A 14,864-nucleotide genomic window follows, 5' to 3' on the forward strand; every position below is an offset into this window, starting at 1 on the left:
AGACGTTAAAAAGTCACAAAGTCGCAAACAACTTGATCGTAAAGATAATTTTTGTGGGCGAATTTTGATTTGCTGGGTGGGCAGACGTTTGACGAATGCTGGGAGACTATTGACAGAATGGAGGATAAAGAGCTTGAAAAGACCAGGCATGCAGAGAAGACAGAGGTGTTGGCAAAGCCAAGGAATGAAGCCGGCATTATATTGCAGACGATGTTGGCCGTCCGCTGTTTTCAATTTTGATGCGCAAAGAAAGCAATTGAAATGGACTTAAAGACGGTCACCAAAAACGCCCTAAATCAAACGTGAGCCCTTCGGATTGAGCAGCTATATTTATTTTAGCCCTTTTTTCTTGTTGAGTTGCGTATTTTAGGCCATTCTCTTCTACGCGAATTGCAAGCGACTCTGGCTTCAGTTGACGATTTCCCTCTTTTGCTCTGCAACATCATCTAGGACACTGAAGCGTCAACATCAAGGTACCCCTGTCGTTGCACCAACAAAGATGAGCCCGTTTGAAAATGATTTCAACAATTGCACTATTAACCCCTTGGTGCCGCCTCGTGTTAATATCGTTCTTTTTCGAACGATGACGTATTGCCGCCATGACAACGAATAATAACATATTTGTGAACAATTTTTTTTTTAGACATAGACATATTCAATCAGATTGCATGATGTATAAATCTGTCTTATTGATTGGCTGGTCAAATTATATAAAAAACAAGCCCCGCTTCTCACGCCACAAACGAAGATGGCATCAGCAAGTAAGAGACCGCGTAGCGAGTATCCGAGATTTTCCGCCCAGGGGGTAGCAGCAATGTCGATTCAGAGGTTGGAGCGATATCAAGTGGAGAGGAGTTGGAGTTGAACAGAGGTTTGGAGGGAGAAAGCGATGGAGAAAGCGGAGGAGAAAAGGAGTCCAACTCTGTTTCTGTCATGAGGTAAGTTTCACTGAAATACACACACCCAATAAGTAGTCACAGAAATACATGCTTTCCTCATCTGTTTCTCGGTGTAAATAATAAACTTTATCCGTTTGATTTTGGCTCTCAACTTGGCACATTTATTTAATTTATTTCCCGCTAGTACGCACCTTGTAATATTTGCAAAGAGCATGCCACTCTGTTGGCGTTAGCATAAGAAAGCAAGCATGGACTGATAAGACAATTACAAGAAAAGATAAAGGGAGTATTTTTTATCTTTTCAAGATATTGTTCTAACCTAATGCATGGACAATTTTGACAGTACTTTCGTTGTTGATTTGAGACATCAAGGTTTTGTGTGCTTGTAATTTCACGTCTGTACAATAATATATATATATATACATATACTGTGTATACAAAGTAAGGTGTAAGTGTAAAGTGTAAAAGAAAAATAGAAAATTAAATTGTTGTTTTTCTGATCAATTGATTTGCAGCTTAGGTAATGGTGAGGAGAGCAGTGATGAAATCTATCTATAAATCCAGGAATCTCTGTGTGTCTGTCTAGGGCGTATCTCCCTGACGGTAGTTACGTTAGTTATGAGATTTCGCATGTAGCTTACGCATGTCATGAACCTGTGCATCCTTGATTTTGAAGATTTTTGAATTTATAGTTTTCGAGATATTTGTATTTTACCGTTTCCCGTAGGAAACAATGGGTTATCGTCTCCCGTCCCGTCGGCACTATGGGTAGTGACGTCACAATCAAACGCGTAGCGTTATTAAACTATCCTGCCTTCACTCAAAGTTCAGAATAGCACTTACTGTCTAATAGCATTTACAGATATGAAACAGGAGGATATGGATATGATATAGGAGGTTCGCATTCAAATTCTTCTTGGTGAACAGATACAGACTTTTGCTCAGGTAATCTTTAGACAGTGAATGATTTGATCTATTCGTTTATTTTTAAGCTTCTTTATATTAAGTTTCAAAGTAATGTCTGTTGTACAGTCATCTAACAGATAGGGAATAGTAATCCATCAAAAATATTCATATTGTTTATTAGTATACCGTTTGCCGTGCATTGAAATGCATTGGGTTTAGCGACGCGATTTCTAAACCCAATGCATTTCAACGGGAGCCAATACATTGTGACATAGACCAGCGATTTTGGCGTAAAATGTCCTATAGTGTGTAGGCTATTCATGAGGATCACACACTTCGATGAACACACACTTCGACGTCTGGAGTAGGCCTACTCATCTGTAAGTAAATGTAACCTGTTCACGTTAATTGCTGTGAAATTAGCTAGCCTATTGACGTGCATCGAACGTGCACTGTGCACTGAATTCGGGTGGGGGATAGTAACGCCATCTCCAGTCAGCGCAAAGCTCGCTGTAAATTAGTTTATAGTTTAGACAGCAACGTTGACATCTATATTCAACTGCATCCACTACATAATCTCAAACTTTATTTGTTGGTATATATCCAAAAAGGCTAACATTAAAACATTTCTTAATGAAAAGGAAACATGCATCACAATAACACTTCAGTGTAACCTGTAGCCTACCTATGTGGAGTGCAAATATGTCTTGCTATTACACTACCCAACAGCTACACCTACGTCTGCTAACACTACAGAATGCATAATTCCTGCGGGCACTGCACTAGTATAAATAATGCTGGGATAGCAGCAGGATTGGGAGGTTCAGGAATAGGAGTAGGAACAGGAATAACCGCAGTAGTACTAGGCAAAAATGCAGAAAAAGCAAGAAAGGACGAAAAAACAGCTAAAGACAACGCAGGAGAACATGCAGCAGCAGCAACAGCAAAAACAATTGCAGAAAAATATGGAAAAGAAGCAGCAGAAGCAAGAGAAGCAGAAACAGTAGCAAAAAGAATTGCAAATGAAGCCGCAGCAGAAGCAACAGCAGCAGCAGCAGGAGTAGCAGCATTAGGAGGAGGAGGAGCAGGTAGACATTTGATGCAGCAGGAGCAGCAGCAGTAGGAGTAATATTAGTAGTAGGAGGAGGAGCATTAGCAGTTATACAGATAAATATCTGATGATAAAGAATTAAAGGATGATGCTCATTGACAAGATCATGATCCAGATGAGGGAGCATCTGAGTTTATTTTCTGTTTTAATTTTCTGTTAATGTACTTTATCTTTTATTTTTCACCATTTTTAATCTATGATGTCACTTTTTGAAACAAATAAAATTAGCCTAAAATAATGGAACCTAAACTGAAGCCAGAGATGTTACTAGGTGTTGAAAACTTTGAATGTAATCTAGCTTTTCTTTATACGCTTTGAGCCTTTTTAAATGTATTGTCAATGTTTAGGCAGATAAATATAATATAATATAATAATTGAATGACTCCATGCTCTTTGTATCTGCTAAATGTAATGTTGGACGTTGTAATAGAATAGTTATCAGTGCTTGAATAAATATGTTCATTAATTAAGTTGTTTGTACTGTACATATGTATTGTGTTTATTTATTATTATTATGTAAGGAAGAGGTTATCCACAGTCCAAATCAGTAATGTTCCAATATTTACAATTTTTTTTAAATAATGAGCATGTTCCTCTCTACACAGCCTCTATCCCAATAGGGTATTTGAGTGCAAACCTAGAACATAGCACCAAAGATTGCAAAACACTGGTTATTGGTTATGACCATGGTGTTTGAAGGCCAGGCAAGAACTAATAAAAAGGGCTCCTACTGCACAACATGGGGTCCCACCTGGGCTCAGAAAGATATGATGCATCATGTATGAGCAAATAGCCTTCATCCTTGATTAAGAATAGCATGACGTTATTAGATGATCCAGATTAAAAGTATAACCACAGCTCCATGATAAAAACAAACAGAGAAGGATAAACCTTTACAATGTAAAGTTCACAAATAAAGTGAACCTAAAATATTATAACCTGAACTGAAGGCACGGATGTTACTCAGTCAGCGTTGAAAACATTCAGGGCTTAGCCCAGGTCTGTAGGGAGGTCAGGGGTCATCCTCCCCCTGGACAATGTATTATATTCTGGGAGCTAAATGCACTATTTTTAGTTTGAGCCTAAACACGGTTCATGGCATGCAGGGCCCATCGTCTGTCCATCTGACTCACATGGACATTAGCCCATCCAGTGCCATCAATGACCGGCGCTTTAACCGTTATGCTCCCTCTCTCACTTTCTGTCTCTCTCTTTCTCTGTCTTTCTGTCTCTCTTGTGCAAAATGCCCAACTGTGAAGTAGATACGTTGCATAATGGTGCCCATGCCTAAAGGGGTTGTAGCTCAGGCCGAACGGTGCCTAAAGGGGTTGTAGCTCAGGCCTAAGGGTGCCTAAAGGGGCTGTAGCTCAGGCCTAACGGTGCCTAAAGGGGCTGTAGCTCAGGCCTAAGGGTGCCTAAAGGGGCTGTAGCTCAGGCCTAACGGTGCCTAAAGGGGCTGTATCTCAGGCCTAAGGGTGCCTAAAGGGGCTGTAGCTCAGGCCGAACGGTGCCTAAAAGGTTGGTAGCTGAATGCCTTGCCTTATGAAGGAGGATTGTGTCACTGAGTCTATTCTGGTGTTTTACGTGAACTGCCCCACTAGAGGACATTTGGCCTGTCCCGGCTGCTGTTGAATTCCCTACTGCTGCTTAGGTAGAATCCCTCTTATGAAAATGACATGCAAGCTCCATCTAGTGGTGTTTTATCTGAACTGCACCACTAGAGGCAATTTGCCCTGTCGCTGCTGCCTCCTTTCCTGTAGTGGGGAAACATGTGCACCGTCATACACCAATACTGATATGGCTGCATGGAAGAAATCAGCATCTAGAGGAGATTTTAAATCTACAGACTTGCATGCTCTCTCGCACAAGACCTCGTTCCACTCAAAACATACTCATAAGGGATGAGTGAAATCACAATTTTTAAGAATCTGTTGTTGAAATAGCTGCAAGAACTTTTTTTTTTAATTTGGAGATTAAGGGGTTATGCCCGTACATTATTTTAGGTCTGTAGAAGCAGAAGTAAGGCAAACTTTTGTGCACCTTGAAATAAAAATTAGGGCAAACAACTCAATGTATTTGCACATAATTATATATTCATCATCACATTAAATGCAAATATAAAATGACTAATTTTCCTAAAAAGGGAGCCCCCCCCCCCCATGTGTGTGTGTTGTGGGGATTGTGGGTCCATCAGCACACCAACCCACAATCCCCAGCCCAGTGATGACAAACGTTGGCCTGCAGTGGGCTACGAGCTGAGAAGGTCTTGATTGATGGTGTTTCCAATCCATAATTAAGCCTTCCTCATAGAAATAAAACAATCTGATCTGATTTTGACTGGAGACACAGCAAATGCCAGTGTTCTAACAGTGTAAAACTACGAGCCTTACTATAATTCATTTGATCCATTCCAGGAAGTAAGGTGAAGGATGTCATGAATCCTCATCAGTTTAAGAAAATGGTAATTTTTGACAGCATGAGGGTGAATGGAAAGGAAGCGGTGTGTACTGAAGCAGGGAAAAGAAGGTTTCACTCATGGGTGTAGTGGTTCAGTTCATCACTAGGTGGCATCTCTAGATCACTGGAGAGAGGGATTCCATGTGGACAGGAAGCCCTGGCAACTGGGGTCTAGAATTGTACTTTGAGGGGAACTTCTGGCTCATCTACAAACAAACAAACAAAGCTTGTTGTATGATGGATAATAGAAAAACAACAGTGTTGCAGTTCAGTTACCCTCTTTTCTTTCATTCATTACAGCATGACATATCACCATGACAACACCAGTCAGAAGGCACTATTGGCATCTGATTTCATTTCATTTGTGACACTGATTTATTACTGTAAGAAACAAGGAGCAGTAGGTTACATATCGTTAATATGTCTAATCAATGTCAACAGAGGAATTCCCAAAGGGGGAAAAAAAGTGATCTACTTTTAGATGAAAATCATTAGAGGTATTCTGCCATAACCTGCCATAACAAATGAGGGAAACACAGATACATATCAAATATATCAGATAGATTATGAGCTACAAGTGAACACATGCCAGTCAGTTAGGGAAGAGCCCTATGAAGACTTCATACAAATGACAACATGGCTGCCTGTCCATCTTGGCCTACCAGAAAAATGACAACTGCGTCAGTCTATCACAAGCAAAGACACTTACATTGCGCATCATGTGCAAGATTTAGAATGGCAATGCAACACAAGCCAAACTAGTTTTGTCTTGATCTGACTTTTACTGTCATATTCTTCAATGCAAACACTTGTCTCCACCTCTATGAAGAGGAGCAATTGACGGGAAATAATTGACAAACTAGACGTATCGCAAAGCGTTACAAAATATGACCGCCGAACTGTTCAGTATAGGTTGTGGCACATAATGAGTCATGGTTGTCAGTGTGTTTGTGTGTTTTTATGTGTTTTTGTGTGTGTAAATTGGTTTGTGTTTCATTTTTATGTATTAAAGGAATTATTTGTGATAGATTTTGATGATTTGGTTATGTAATGTTTTGTGTACTTCTTTTTTTGTGGATTGTTTTGGTATATTTTTCTTTTGCAATGTAGTTTGTTAAAACAGGTCACATAAAGAGGTGTGGAAACAAAGTGAAGTTTCCAACCACCAACAGGTGGCGCTATAGGTGATATCAGTCAGGCATATGTACGCGTTCCGGCCGGATCCAGCATCCACCCTAAGACATTTTCTCTGGATCAAACAATGTATGCAAGAGTTATAAGAGACTTTGTGTTTTGTGGCAAGCACTGGCAAGTTGGCAAAGTTTGAGGGTCTGCCACGCCCACACCTTCCGACCAATGAGAAAATCTCATATAACTTTTAGTCGCCCATGGTTAAAGAGTAACCTGACCACATTTCAAGGCGTTACCATTAAATTTGTCGGAGGAGTTCGATCAGATGCAAGGTGTGCAAACGCCATCAAAACGCATCTTCCACTCAAAATGGCCGACTTCCTGTGGACCTGCCACCATGGCGTCAAGAGACTTTTTAGTGCGTCCAAGCATGATGAAGACGTGTACCGAATTCCGTCAAGCTACGCCAAAATAACCCCAATGCGCAGGTTTTTTTGCAATGTTCTAGGGGGCGCTACAGAGCCATTTTGATCCATCCATGGACAAAAACTCTACAGAAAATGGACGGTTACACGCTTAATGTCCTTGGCAAATTTGGTAATTTTTAGAGCACTTTGACATATATGCGATTGATTTATAAGACACTTTGTGTTTTGTGGCAAGCACTTACAAGTTGGCAAAGTTTGAGGGTCTGCCACGCCCACACCTTTCGACTAATGAGAAAAGCACTTTGCATGCCCCCCCGTGAACGGAATTCCACGAAACCTAACGTGCAGTCAGAAGGTGTAATAATGATCCCACACCTCCGATTTCGTGCAGTTCTGACCTTGTCAACTTACAGTTAAAAGTTTTTACAACACTCCATTTTTGCTTTTTCATTTGTAACTAAGTGGCGCTATACATGAAATAAGTGGTAGTTGAATGGTTGTCTCTTAAGACCAACATACAAAAAAAATGTGGTCCTCCTAAGCCCTTCGATTTTCGAGCTATTCACAGAAAACTGAATCGCCCCACCCTCACTGAAATGGGTCCAGTCCGACGGGGGTGCAACGGATCAAAACGAAACTCAATGGTTCCACGCTCATCTAGTGGGGCTACATGCCCACCAAAATTCGTGCACCTCTGTGTTTCAGTGTCCCGGGAATCGATGACAGAAAATCGGCAAACAGAAAAAAAAAAAAAAAAAAAAACTCAGACTACACCTATATGACCGCCGCCCTGCGCTCTCGTGCGGCGGTCATAATAACGTTTCTTTTTCACTTCCAAAGAATCACCGTTAGCAGTGTACTAACTTGTAGAATACCTGCCACTAAACAATGGACCTCAAAACTGATATGATCGTGACGTGACGAGTGTTCTGGATTAGAGACATATCACCTGATGTATTTATCCTTACGGGACCATGGAATACACTTCAATAAGTACAAAAAAATATGATTTGCTCTATCATTGTTGCATTGAGTATACAGTTGACTGGTTAAACAGGTTAAATATGAATGTGAAAATGAGAGGCATCGGATGACATGATGGTCCCACCCACGCTGCCTCTGTACGGTTTAAATAGCGTCTCAGTAATATTAATCACAACACACAGAAAGGAATCATTGCCAGCAAGAAGATTCACTCACTCATTGAGGCTGTGGGAGATTATGAATACAATGTAATAATAATTGTTGTTAAAAATAAAAATAAATGTGAGATACAGCCCTAAAGAGAGACGGGAACAAACACACAGACACACACACACACACACACACACACACACAGACACACTCACACAAACAGCCCATGTTTAAGATTGTGTATTTCCAATGCAACACAGAATATTTCGATTTGTAATAGTTTTTTCTGTGTCCAGTTAAAGGGGGGTGGGGGGTTCAGACTTTCATAAAATAGTAAAAATTTAAAAGAAATGGAAATATATTTATATATTATATTTAATTATATGGCAATATTTGAAGGTGGTAAATGTACTGCATTACAGTTTTTTACAATCGGATACACACTAAAATCAAAAGTGTAACACAATTATCAAAACCTTCACTCAAGGAGCAAAACAACAGCTCAGATCTGCACAACTATAAGCACATTTAAACATCACACTTTTTGCGAAACCATACACACAAGTGATTTGCAAAGCACTAAACACACTTTTATGCTTAAGACACAGACGTATATCAAGAGATCACTTCCTTGCAATTCCATAACACTGTCAAGTTACCACACCTACGAGCCGGTCAAATAAACACAGCCATCAAGTGCCCAAGCACATGATTGCTTAATTGTAGACACAACAAACAGGTTTAAGCACTATAGAAATGCAGCAGATGAGTAACTTTAATCTGTCTTCAACCAAAATGGAAGGAGTCAAAAGAAGAAGAGTGAGGGTGAGAGGGGGAATCCACAGAGGAGGAGAAGGAGGAAGAGGCTGAGGCCATGCCATGAGGCTGAGGTCAAGGTGGAAGTAGAGGAAGAGGAAGACCTGTAGCAGGAGGAAAATGTGCTCAAAGAAGAAGAAGACCAAATGTATCAAATACTGTAAACTTCAAAAGAGGACAGGCCCATATTCACGCAAGAACATGATATAGAGATCATAAACATGCTTTTGGCAAATACGTAATGCTATCAGGCTCAGAGAAATTCAAGCAAACATTATCGGTGACCATGCCATTTTCAATACAGTAATATCCATCAGGTCTCTCAGTCAACACTGGCGACACTGACAAATCTGTACATTTTACTGTAAATGGAATTGTAACCTGTATTGGAAACATCGTTTCACCTTTGTCTGATATTTGCTGAGCTTACAGTGTTATGCACACTACTGAAGTAGCATGAAAACTGGGACATGTTTTGTTGTGATTCTCCATGTTGACATGTTGACTGATTTGGGTATATGGAGAGAATTACGTAAATAATATTTTCATCAGCATTGGTCTTGGGTAGTGTTTTTACTGTATTGTGTATTTTCACTTTCTCTGAAAACTTCACTTACACTCCTCTAATCACTGAGAAGTAGTTTTGCTAAAAGTGTTTTTAACAGAAGTGTGTAAGTGGTACAAACAGAATTCAGTATATGCAATGTGTGTGTTTCATATGCTAACAAAATATGGTTTTTTTAAATGAGTGTATAGATTTTACAAGAGTGTTTCATTTTGCAATGGATCTGATGTTTTTGCTCATTGGGTGTGTGGTTGTGCTTATTGTGTGAGGCGATTGAAAAGCAAAACAAAGCAGCAAAAATTGTGTGTATCCGATCGTAAAAAACTGTAATGTTTGTACTCATAGACTACTCAAAGTACTTCACAGATGAATACATCTACCCATTCATACACTGTTAGCAGAGGCCCTATCTAAAACACTTCAACACTTGTAGAGGAGGAGGTGGGGTTTGAACTAGCAACCCTCTGATTGCCTAACAACTCCTCTACCTCCTGAACCACTATTGAAAATTAATATTTGGTTTGAAAATACAACATGTATCAATTGAACGTGGTCTGCGGTATAAGAGAGAGAAAGGGAGAGAGAGAGAGAGAGAGAGAGAGAGAGAGAGAGAGAGAGGGGGGAAGAGAGACAGGGAGAGAAGAGAGAGAGAGGAAGAGATAGCGAGAGAGAGGGAGGGAGAGAGAGAGAGAGAGAGGACTCAGAAAGGAAAAAAGATGAATCTCAGCCACCCCCACAAGATATGGGCCGATTTAACAGGGCTTGCGGTGTAAGCCAAAGAGAGAGAGAGAGGAAGAGGGACAGACATGGCTCGCGGTATAAGCCCCACCCCCACAGATGAAAATGTCTCTCATTGTCTTCCATTTCTCTCATATTTTCTCTTAATTTTCTGTTAGAGAGTGTGGTGGAGATCTTATAATAAAATGTCTTATGTGAGATCAGTCTTATAATTATATATTAGTAATCGATTATAAGTGTTTTGCAGAAGGATCAAAACCACGGAGTGAACAGCAAGCAGTCTGTGTGAATCAAATGAATGTATTTTTCACAGGATCACAGAGATAAGAAGAACAGATAGTATCATTCTGTTCCAGCACACTATATTCTCAAGGACAAAAAAACAATCACCCCAGTTCTCAACTTCACATGACGTGCTTTACACAATAAAACTTGCAATTTGCATCATTTCTAAATCAAGAGAAAAAAGAGACACCACAGACACAAACCACACACAAATACAGACACGGACACACGGACACACACACAGACAGACATGGACACACACACACATACAGACATGGACACGGACACACACACACACACACACATACAAACACCCACCATGCAAATCTACTCTTACCCTGGTGTGCTGAATGATTTATCCAAATCTGCTCGGACCCTGGTAAGCTGAATGATAATGAGCCCCACTTGATCATTATTTGGAGACACATGGCTGATTGTTTGTTATTAGCATAGGTTATATATCCTCTTAAAACTATTAAGGGCAGGTGTTATTAGCATAGGTAAAGCCCTCTAAACACTATATAAGGGCAGGTGTTATTAGCATAGGTAAAGCCCTCTAAACACTATATAAGGGCAGGTGTTATTAGCATAGGTAATGTCCTCTAAACACTATATAAGGGCAGGTGTTATTAGCATAGTTAATATCCTCTAAACACTATATAAGGTTTGTTATCGTTATCAAACCTGACAGACTAGGAGGAGGGGAGTATGAGTCCCCTACGCTGAGTCAAGGCCAGACAGTACCATGAACACACATATTCGCACGTGTTGTGCACGCACACACACACACACACACACACACACACATACGCTTACGGAAAGAGCTGCTGCTCACACTTGACTCACAGAAGTGTAACATGATACATTTACCAACTTCCCAGCAAGCACAGAGAATGAATGGTCAGGGGGGTGGCGGGTGGGGGGGATGAGACAAAGAGATGACGAGCAATGCAAAGCTATATGGAGAGAGGGAGAGAAAGATGGAGAGAAAGCAGGAGAGAGAGAGAAAGAGAGAAAGGTGATGATAGGCAGTTCTAAACAAAAATTATAGTCACACACATAAACACACACTCACAGATGAGACACATGATGAAACAAAGGATTCTTTATTATTTATGGGGAAACAATAAACCTTTCATCAGCTCATGCTAAACATGGACACACACACTTGCATTTCCAGGAAGCCAACATTTGAGTTGAATATAGTATCTACTGCTGAGAGTAAAGCTGGGAACCGCTTAAAATAAGTCGCACGCACGCACGCACGCAAGCACGCACGCACGCGCGTCAATGATCATTTTTAAAGGAAGACCAAGCAAACTGGGTGTGAAAAGGTGAAGTCCCTCCCCCTTCTCACTTTGTTCCCCTGCACCTGTGGCCGGGTCCAATTGGGACTAATTGGGCCTAATTAGCTCCTGGAATACCTTGTTAAAAGGCACCTCATTGTTGTGCTAGAAACAGACTGAACAGGTTGCAAAGAAGACAAGGTACTAGACGAGGTACTAGACGAAACCTGTGTGACACAGTTGTCTGTTTGAATGGCTTTAGTTTCTTTGGTTTTAGGGTTGCCCTGGTGTATGTCTCTTTGTTTTTGGGGTTCAAGTCCCTTGGTTTTTTGTATATATGGTTTTGGGGTTTGAGTCCCTGTTGTGATAAATACATGTATAGCTATTTTTGTACGTAAGCTACTGTTGCCTGCACTGTGTGTGTTCTCCTGGCTGCCTGCAACCACCATCCAGCAGCCTACATCTCACAATCATGAGATGGCCGCCAGTTTTTCACACTTGGCCACAGCAACAGAGGAGTTGGCAGGGGTTAAAGGTCAGGCCAACAGAGGAGATGGCAGGGGTTAAAGGTCAGACCAAAAGAGGAGATGGCATGGGTTAAAGGTCAGATCAACAGAGGGGATGTCAGGGGTTAAAGGTCAACAGAGGAGATGGCAGGGGTTTAAGGTCAGATCAACAGAGGAGATGGCAGGGGTTAAAGGTCAGATCAACAAAGGGGATGGTGGGGGTTAAAGGTCGGATCAACAGAGGGGATGGCAGGGGTTAAATGTCAGATCAAGTGTTTTGCAGAAGGATCAAAAACACAGAGTGAACAGCAAGTAGTCTGTGAGAATCGAATGAAAGTCTTTTCACAGTGTCACAGAGATAAGTAGAGCAGGGAGTATAATTTTGTTCCAGAATACTATATTCTCAAGGACAGAACAAACAATCACCCCAGTTCTCAACTTCACATGACGTGCTTTACACAATAACACTTGCAATTCGCATAATTTCTAAATCAAGATAAAAAAAAGACACCACAGACACAAACACACACACATATACAGACACGGACACACAAACACACAAACAGACACGGACACACACATACATACGGACACGGACACAGTCATGGGTTTCCAATAAGTCATGACTGCAAAACAAAAATTACAGTAAATCATATGGAAACATCGTTTGCCAAAGGCGTGAGCTATTGGTGTGCTGATTTTATCAGAAAGTATTTCACATAAGGCTGACTGAGTTTTTGTTCATAAAGGGCTACACAGTGGCATATATACAGTATCTGATACCTTGTTGGTAAGTCCAGTTTTCTTTAAATTAAGGTTAATGTTGTTGATTATGATCTGTCGTCATTTGATCTCATGTTATTTACCAGTGGCGTGGTAGGTACTAGGGCCCCAGTGCACGCTATTATGGCGGGCCCTAGTGCACGCTAGTTAGTAGTCATGAGGCACGCACACACACCATGAGGCTTATACATTTTAACAACAATGTGCTGGTTTTTAGGGCTGAATTAGTTACTTCAGCTATTATATCGGGAAAGTAAACAGGTCATGGATAGTGCTTTGACTCGCAGTAATGTAGACAGACGAGGCAAGCAATGAGCAGGGTGAACCATACCCAATCGTCGTATACGGACAAACATAACACTGAATTGAAAAATGCTTCACTGCTTTAAAGTATGTAATTAAACAAACAACCATTGACCAAATGTTTATTTTAAGGATGTTTTTAAGTGGATGACATTTTGGTGGGGCACTGCACCACCTGCCCATACGGACGAGTTGCAGGCTTGGACATTCATTTTAAAGACTGCACTGAAGCAGGGAAAGGACAGTTTGACTCTTGGGTGTAGTGGTGCAGTGACGCCTGTAGATCACTGGATACAGGGATTACATGGGAACAAGAGGCCTTGACTAGTGGGGTCATGGACTTCCCTTTGAAGTGAACTTCTGGCTCATTTACAAACAAACAAACAAAGCTTGTTGTTGTATGATGAATACGAATAAAAACAGGTCAAACTGACATTAGTGGCGCAATTCAGTTACCCTCTTTTCTTTTATGTGATCCGGTGATCACTCTCTTTATATGAAAACAGTCTTTCTAATAAAAACCCACAACAACGTCCCACCTAACATGCCTCTGTACAGATCTCCTCTCCACCCTGATAAAGAAATGTAATGAGGACATTGTTATTGTATTTTATTCTGCTTGCTTATCCTGTTTGCTGAGGCCTACTCTCTTGCTGAGGCAAACCACTTGTTTTTGTACGATAGTCATGAATACCGTTTTTCTTTCAAGGACATATTCTGGGATCACTGCTGTAACTTCTGTAGCGATGGCGGTGGTTATGTGTGTGTGTGTGTGTTTATCTGAAGCGTGTTGTGTGTTGTGGTTTCCAGTGGTGTGTTGATTGGTGTGTGTGTGTGTGTGTGTGTGTGTGTGTGTGTGTGTGTGTGTGTGTGTGTGTGTGTGTGTGTGTGTGTGTGTGTGTGTGTGTGTGTGTGTGTGTGTGGGTGTGGGTGTGTGTGTGTGTATGAGTGTGGGGGTGTATCTGACTGACCACATCCCTCCCTGTGACTGGTGTGTTACCATGAGAATGAGTGCTATTGTGATCCAGGCTGAGCCCTGACTTACTGCACAGAGGAACTGCCCAATCAGCTGACAGGTAACACAGCCTTCGTTGTCATCTTTTAGAAATAAGAATTCTCTCGTCAGGTCTGACATGCATGAACTGATCAGGAGCTATATGTGAAAACTCAAGTTTGTAGAACATAATCTATTTGGATACTACGTACTAAACATGTTAGCTGATAGGGCTCACCTTGGGCATATGTGGGTCATGGTTAGAGTGTGGATGAGCAGTGTTAAGTAAAGGTGTGACAACCAGTGTTCAGTGTAAGCTGTATGTTTTGTTTGTGTGTCTTACACATTTGGTGTATTGTGTAATAAAGAGTCCAGTGGCATGGTGGTTATGTGTGTGTTTGTTTATCTGAAGCGTGTTGTGTGTTGTAGTTTCCATTGGTGTGTTGATTGGTGTGTGTTACTATCTAGCCAATTCTACTGGAATACAGGCAGTCTTAACCGCTGTGAAGCTTAAATGGTCAT

Source organism: Sprattus sprattus (assembly GCF_963457725.1).
Source record: "Sprattus sprattus genome assembly, chromosome: 1".
Classification (NCBI taxonomy): Eukaryota; Metazoa; Chordata; class Actinopteri; order Clupeiformes; family Clupeidae; genus Sprattus; species Sprattus sprattus.